This window comes from Pogona vitticeps, chromosome 3 (assembly GCF_051106095.1).
Source record: "Pogona vitticeps strain Pit_001003342236 chromosome 3, PviZW2.1, whole genome shotgun sequence".
NCBI lineage: Eukaryota > Metazoa > Chordata > Lepidosauria > Squamata > Agamidae > Pogona > Pogona vitticeps.
Window position 1 is genome coordinate 109,540,959 of NC_135785.1, and position 8,681 is coordinate 109,549,639.

Sequence of the window (8,681 nt, forward strand, 5' to 3'; positions counted from 1 at the left end):
CTGAGGGTGCCCTGGGTGTGTGTAGCTTGCCCAAGGGCAGCAGTCCCCAACCTTTTGAACACTGTAGACTGGCTGGGGAAGTTGGGGCACCCCCTACACTTGTGCGCATGCACAAAGGAGCAAGCGCTCTTGCACGGGCACACCTGCTCATGTGCAAAGGAACTGTAGGGTCCTCATCCGGGTGTGCAGGCACTCGTGCATGTGCGGAGTGGGAGGGCACTCGTGGGCGCGCGAAGGTTGGCATGGTGCTTGGGGGCACTGGTGTGCATGTATGAAGGGGTGGGGGAGTGCTTGTGCAGGCGCAGGCGCAAAGGGGCTGTATAGGGGGAGTGGGGGGAGATATGTCTCTATGGCCTGGTCTGGCTCAGGCCACAGACCGGGGGTTGGGGACCTCTGCCCAAGGCCACAGAGGCTGGCTCTTCTCCCAGAAGGCACAGTGGGGAATTGAACTTTCAACCAAATAAACCAGAGGTCCCCAACCCCCAGTCCATGACCCGGTGCCGGTTCATGGCCTGAGCTGGACCAGGCTGTGGAGAGAGACCTTTGCGCATGCGCACTGGTGCATGGGGGTGCCCCGCCTTCCCCAGCTGGTCTGCAGGGCTAGAAAGGTTGGGGACCGCTGAACTAAACCACTGAGCTATCCAGCCAGTTCAGGCATAACAGTCTTTCATATACTTAATCAAAGTTTACCATAATATCTTAGTCTTTAAATTACCACAAGACAAGACCTATTTAACTAGAAATTGTTCTTGTAATGTACGAGGGGGCAGTTATGTTAACCTGCTGCAATAAAAGCAACAAAGAAGCTCGTGGCACTTAGAAGACCTGTAAATTCAATTTGGCATATGTTTTTGTGGACCTCTGAGCTATAGTCTGTGAAAGCTAATGTAAAGTGAAATATATTTCGCAGGGTTAATGGAAAGATGAAAGGGGGCAAAATTAATGCTGTGCAGCTTATGGTGTAGCATTGGAATACATTTCAGTTAGCCTATTTTAGCATATATTGGAAGTGCAACAAAAATAAAAGTATTGTGTAAAGTATTTATTTAAGTATGAGGAAATGGGTTGTGATTAGAGATGGGGTTGATGAGCCTCAAATTTCCTCCCCATGAATCAATGAACCACAAATCACTTGGTCAGTTCATTGGAGTTTATTTTAGACAGCCCAAGGCTCTCGAAAAAGAAAAGCTGATCCGCACATCTGGCCCCCTTCCCACTACCCCTGTCGCCTCCATACCTTAGTTGCTGTCATCTATCTGAAATCTGCGCTGGTGTTGCCGTCGCCATCTGCAGTGGTCTGCGCCACCATGGCCTCTGCTGCCGTCCACCACAACTCACTGTGGTGGTCTCTGCCCCCCATAGCCTTTCTTAAGGGAATCTGTAAACATGACAGCTGCAGCTTCCCTGCCCTAACAGAAGCCAGAGCTGCTGACTTTGCAAAGGGCAGCCAGTGTCCCTTATGGCAGGCCATGGTGGTGGAGGCCAATGTAGCGAGCAGCAATGAATAGCGCCAACGCCAGGTGGTTGCAGAGTGGCAGTGGCTAAGATAGGGAGGGGAAGGTGCGGGGGACAGACTGTGTGTGGGGGTGGCTGTGGGGCTGGCTGGCTACCTATGGGCCCGCCGATCAGCTGTTTCTTCCTATGGGGGATGAATAAAAATGGACAAATATTCATCCCTTTGTATTAGTTGGGGTCTCTGGAACTGACGAATACGAAGGAGTGAATATTAAATGAATCATGAATTTTTAATGGATATTGCGATTGATTTTTTAATTCATCCCTATGTCTAGTTGTGATCCACAAAAACTCACAGTGAAATAAGTCTTAGTCTTAGAGGTCTCACAGCACTACTCTTTTGTGATATATTCAGGAGTCGTAAATCAAGGCTAGAATCTATTTTGTGTCTATGTCTATATACTGCAAATAGATACTGTGAAGGCTGGAGAGGTCATGTATCCAAATGTCCCTTGCTTGATTTGGACTGTTTGTACGCTGATGAAACAAATGGGTCTGTGCAACGTACCCTGCAATTTTAAGGCCTGCTTGGCAGGGCTTTGCCCCTGCACAACTCCACGCCCCACATGCCAAGTTCTGTCACAGTTGGAACCTAACACAATCGCTGCACGGACGAAGAAGAAGACAGCTGCGCACAGCGAGGCAGAGACGTGTGCGCATGCACCCAGCTTAGCAGGAATTTCGGGTCCGAGTCAGGTATTCATTTGGGGAGTGTGTGCCTTTAGATTAAGAGGCATTGTAATCCATTCCGTTGTTTGCCCTGTCAGAGCTGAGTGTGTGATCGACTCATCTGCTGCTGCCTGTAGATGGTTGCATCCAGTTGCTAGTGCCAGTGACAGCAGACTCTCTGAATCAGTGGGATTTACATCATTCTTGATTTGACAAGTCCCGGGACTTTGGTGGATTGGTTTTGATTAACAAATTTAGCCGAAAGAGTTTAAGATGTTCTGGGATAACTTGTTCAAACAGCCTCGAATTATCCAGTGAAGTATGCTTGTGTGAAAAAGAGAAAATAGTTTCTAATCATCACGTACAGTATGTGTGTAATCTTTTAAATATGTAACAACTTAAGCAGGTCATCATCCATTGTGAAACAGAATTTATAAATAGAAATAAGTCAGGCCTATCTGTAATGACATAGATGTTGGTTGTGACTTCTTACATTCCTCATTCCTTTGCAAAGCTATCTGAAGTGAGAAAAGTCTTTCATAATCCTTTCATTATTTCTGTCTCTCCTCTTCATAATTATTTAGAAATTATGTACAGTGGTGCCTCGCATAGCGAGGTTAAGCCGTTCCGGATTAACCTTTGCTATAGCGAAACATCGCTGTGCGGGAATAAAAAAGCCATAGAAACGCATTGAACTTCGTTCACTGCGTTCCTATGGCTTGAAAACTCACCGCTGTGCGAGTTTCTTCCATAGCGCCGCCATTTTCGCGCCCTCGGTAAGCGAGGGCAGGGCGCGAAAATGCGGCGTGGACCTTCCGGCGGCCATTTTGGAACCGTCAATCAGCTGTTCTCCCCGGCTTCATTATGCGATATTCGCTAAGCGAATCGCTTAGCAAATATCGCAAGGCGAAAAATCGCCATAGGGGCCATCGCTGAGCGAATGCTCCAACGATGGCCCAGAGCGCCTCGTTAAGCGATTTCATCGCTCAGCGAGGCGCTCGTTAAGCGAGGCACCACTGTAAGTGTTATAGTTGTTTTTGTCAACCATCTTATATAGAGTTTAGGTTTTGGCTAATAAAAATAACATTGTCCTCCGGTCCTTCAAGCTTTAGTTACAGCAGTAATACTTCATATATATGTTTTGATATGTTATATGATGAATCAGTCTGAAAATGGCTGGGGACATATGTGGGTTGTGCATATTAGAAATGGTACATTTGAGACACTAGATGTCTAGTGAAGGACCTAGAGACATTGTTTTCACAGTGTGGATCATATGTTCACATCTAAGTCATGCTACAACCAGTGTGAGGGAGTCACAAATTCTGAAATGGGTCATACATCCATTATATGTTAAACCACTTGGGTGAAGTGTGATACTGCACTTTCAAAGGGTATATTGAATAGGCATAGTTCGAGGAGACCAACTGAAATTAATGGGATGTCCATGGGGTCACGAAGAGTCGGACACAACTAAACAACAACGCCTTAGTTTTGGCTAAAGGTGCTACTCATTTCCATGAGACTTTTTAGGAGGAATTAGATTCAAAACATGCTAGTTTTTGTGATTTGGCAGCCTCTTAAAAGAAAACCACATTGTTGACCATCTTAATCCCTCCTGACCAGTGGACCAGAACGAGGAGAATTGTAATCCATTGGTATCTGGAGGGCACAGATTCTTTAGCTGAGTTTTAAGGATTTTGACAGAGGAGGAATTCAGTTTTATCAAAATCAAGGGCTTCTTATTTGGGAGCATTTGATGCTAACTGGAAAATGGTAATACATGATAAAATACTTTAAGGTGATCCTGATGTATGCTTCCTTGGGTTATGAAGAAGAAGGGTATAAATAAGAGGAAAGGGAAACATATTTAATAAGCAGTTTTGTAAATACACTAGTCAATCTGAGTTTACTAATAATAATATGATAGTAGTAAATATAAAGCAGTGGCAAAGGGGATGTTTTCATGACTCTAGATTTGCACCCAAGAGTTTTTTTTCCCCAAAGCTATGAAATTTTAGAGGAGTGATTGGTGGCATAGATGGATATGGTCTTTCTGGTATTTTTGGACTGCATTTGGCAGCATAACACTGAATTTTGGCACTGTGGCAGTTAAAGAAATCGCAATTAGAAAGGTAAACAAGATGTGTGGGGGAGAGGCACACTTCATTTTAGAAGAAGTTTGAGTAGTACAATCTTCCATACACTTAGGTCTGTTATGGTGTGCCACATCGAGTCATCTCCAACTAATGAAGAACCTAAGAGTTAGTGATCTTCAAAATGTCCTATCTTTTAACTAATGGGCTCAACTCTTGCAACCCGAAGGGTGTAGCTTCTTTCCTTGAGTCAATCCTTCTCGTATTTGGTCTTTTGCTTTTCCCGTCTTCAACTTTTCTTTCAGTATTTTCTTTTCCAGAGAGTCTTCTGTTCTCATGATATGTGTGCAGTTATTCTTGCTTCTTCAGATAATTCATGGTTGATTTGATCTAGGACTCACTTGTTTGTCTTTCTGGTGGTTCATGGTATTTGAAAGCTCTGGTCCACCATCATATTCCAAACAGATCAATCTGTTTCCTTTTAGCTTCTTTCATTGTTCAGATTTCACATCCACGTATAGTAATCTGAAATAAAATAATTTGGAAGACTATTGGTGATTGGGATCAAAAGCTTCCAGTATATGGACCATAGTTTTGTTTTCTATATTGTATTTTTCGGTATATTTTTGTTGGGATTTTGACAGAACCAGTCTCTGTAGGCTAAAATAGCTCTCTATTTAGTTTTATTGCAAAATGACAAATGGGGGCAAAAAAAATCTCACATTGCCACACCACCACATTTTGGTTGTGCTCAGTGTTTGGAGAAGGTGCAGTCTGTGCTTCCTGAAACTGGTCTATGGGTCATCAAAATTGCCCAGCCCTGCTTTAAATGGAGAAAAGGCCTTGTGGCGGGGGGGGGGGGCAATAAACAGAGCAAAATACAAAGAAGGCCAAGGGCGGAAAATCAATGTAGTCTGCTTCCGTTTACAGCTGTAGTCAGTTGGATGGCTCTGGGGAGCTAGCTAAGCAAACATTACAGCAGTATCTCTTCCATCTTTGAGCCTTCTTGGCATATAGTGTTCAGATGTATAGTAATACTTTGGAACATAGGTATTCTGTTGACATGCTGTCACTGAGATCTATCCTTAGATATTTTTTATGCTGTATTTTGTACTGCTGTGTATCCTAATTGTCTTTGTTGTGTCCAGAGGTAGAGTACTACCTAAGTTATGGCATCATGTGAATTAATATTTCTTTTTAACTTTTCTGCATCTGCTGCTCATTAATTTCACTGTATGTTCTAGCACTATTTTTTTTAACTTGTGTGGTTTCATCCTGCTATATTTTCATAAACTGAAACTATCTTCCACACAACATTCAGACACAAATTTTCTGACTGGAACAATAACTAGCAACATGGGTAGACTAGTACTGAGGAGCAGATAGTCTTTGTTGTTTTGGAGCAGGGTATCTGCTTGAGGGCTGGAGTTCCCAGAGGAGTTCTCGTAATGCAATTGGTAATTTTTTCCTTATCTATATGAGTTTTGTTGAGAACTTCCCATGTGCCACTTATCCCTCAACAGTCACTAGACTGTTGTAGCATGTGATAATTCCCAAAATGTATATAAGCACGTGATAGAATAAGAATATTAGGTGAGTTCATCTGTTGACACCTATGACTGTTCAACAGCCATGCTTGCTTAATGAAACACTGAAAAACAAGACTAATTAGTTGCTTTACGTAAGCAATGTCAAGGGTGTGTGGAGAAAGTCAGTTGCTAATTATGATACTGAGAGTGCCAAGAAATATCACCACATAATTGCTATTATTGTTATTACTGTTTGTATTGTCGTTATTTCCTGATTCAGATAAAACCTTCTCCGCACAATTTAAGTACAAATCAAGCCTCAAGCTTTAGGATCAGCTTTCAAAAAATCTATGACAACACAAAGCAACATGCACTTAGTAATTCATTCTGATACGTTACCTGCGAGTCATTTGGCAAACCCTCATATGCCATGTGACTTAATTACTGATGTGATTCTGCTCCTCTTTTGTGTGTGTGTGTGTGGTCTCATCTTCCTTCATTTGGAGTTGTAATTATTCCAGGTGATGCCATTATATCAGAATTCAGGATGAAACCACTGGCATTACATCACCTATGGAAATTTAGGATGCACTTTTGTGAATACTACCATGTCTTTTGACATTATTTCTTTTCCCAGTGGGTTAGTGCATGTTCTGTGAGGTACTTACCAGAGAGATGGTTAGGTACTGAAGCTTAATTCAATTCACCGTTAGTGTTAGAAAAATTTATATCTGTGGAGGTAATCTTACAGTGGAAGTATAAATACTGATTGATGTTGACATGTAATGTTTGCCTAATTTTTCATCAAGGGTATAGTTTTTTGATTCCTAACATATAGAAATACATTATTAATGTACCGTAATTTCCCTGCAATTAAGCTGCAAAATAATTGTTACTTTTTAAAATCTCAGCCAGCTGAGAGACCATGGTACTGCTTGAAATGCATTTTTCTCAGATTGGGTCCATAACAATTTCTTTCTTTCTCAGTTACTATGTAACATACAATAGTACAGTGGGTGCCTTAATTTATGACGATAATCTGTTCCAGAAGATGGGTGTAACTCAAAATGGTCGTAAGTCGAAGCACCATTTCCCATAGAAATGTATTGAAATACAATTAATCCATTCCAGCCAAAGGAAAAAAAAATCACAAAAAAATCACTGCAAGACTCATTGGAAACGCTATTAATCCCTTCCGGCCGAAGGGGTGGGGGGGGGGGGAGAAAAGCAATCAATTGTGCAAGACCCATTGGAAATGCATAGAAAACAAATGGAGCAAATTGGAAATGCACAGAGAAAAAAGGGGTCAGGTCGGAAATGGGGGGGAGCCAAAAAACAAGCAACCCCACAAGGCCCATCAGAAATGGAGGAAAAAAAACCCAAAAGCAACCAACCCTCCAAGACCCATCGGAAATGAGGGGGAAAGCCAAAAAAACAAACAACTCCCCAAGGCCCATCAGAAATGGGGGGGAAACCCAAAAAGCAACCAACCCCCCCCCAAGACCCATCGGAAATGGGGGAAAACCCAACAAACAAATCCCCCAAGACCCATTGGAAATGGGAAAAACATTCCAAAAAGCAACAAACCCCCCAAGACCCATTGGAAATGGGGGGACAAAAAACAAACTCCACAAGACCCATCACAGCACAGAAACATAGCCCCCCAGCTCAAAACTACACTGCAGAACACCCAGAACAGTTTTTAAAAACCAGAAAACACCTTACCTTATAAGGCAGCCCGAAACCTCCCTGCAAACACACACACACGCTCTCAGAAGCAGAAGGAGGCAGTCCCAAGCCTCCAATGATGACACACTCTAGCTGCTGGGGTGAAAGAGCTACAAAGAAGCAGCCTTGTCGCCACCTACAGTTAGAAATTTGAATTTCTTGCCTTTTTCCCCCTGCCTTTTTCTGTTCGTAAGTAGAAGCTCTGTTTGCAAGTAGAAGCAAAATTTTGCGGCCAGAGTGGGTTGTAACTCAGAATGGTCATAGGTAAGGACATTTGTAAGTCGAGGCACCACTGTATAGGAATTAAGGGCTAAATCTGATTAGTTCCAAATGGAGTAGACCTACTGAATGAATGGGACTTGTTAAATCAACACTTATGTAAATCCCAACAGGAACGTGGTGGCACTGAGGGTTAAACCGCAGAAGCCTCTGTGCTGCAAGGTTGGAAGACCAGCAGTTGTAAGATCGAATCCACGCGACGGAGTGAGCTCCTGTCGCTTGTCCCAGCTCCTGCCAACCTAGCAGTTCGAAAGTAAATGCAAGTACAGTGGTGCCTCAAAAGATGACTGACTCATGGGACAAAAAGCCCACAAGACGATTGGTTTTTGCGATCGCTGTGGCGCTTCGCAAGACGGTTTCTTCTATGGACAATTTTTGCAAGACGACTGTTTTTGACATTTGGGTCGATGACTCGCAAGACTATTGTTTTAGGGATTATTTTAGCAAGACGACTTTTTTGACATTTGGGTTGATGACTCGCAAGACATGTTTTAATGCACACTTTTTCACAAGACGAATGTCTGCAGGGTTTGTTGTTGTTTTGATTCAAATCTCAATCGTTAATAGCCAGGATGCATTGTGCATTGTGCTAGGGAAGGTTTAAAAAGCCTCCCCAATGCAGCCTGGGTTCACTTTTTCACGTGCAGTTCCAAGGTTGACTTCGAGAGGAGCAGCTGTGGTCTGTGTTGTGGGGCATCCTGTGTTTGGTGTGGTCTGTGTTGTGGAGGCATCCTGTCTTTGGAGAAGTTGGTGTGGTCTTTGGTGAAGTTGAAGTTTTTCAGAACTTTTTGGCCAGCAAGAGGTAGGTGTGCATTTGTTTTCCTGTGTTGCTGTTGTTGGGGTTATGGCAAGTTTTATTTTTATT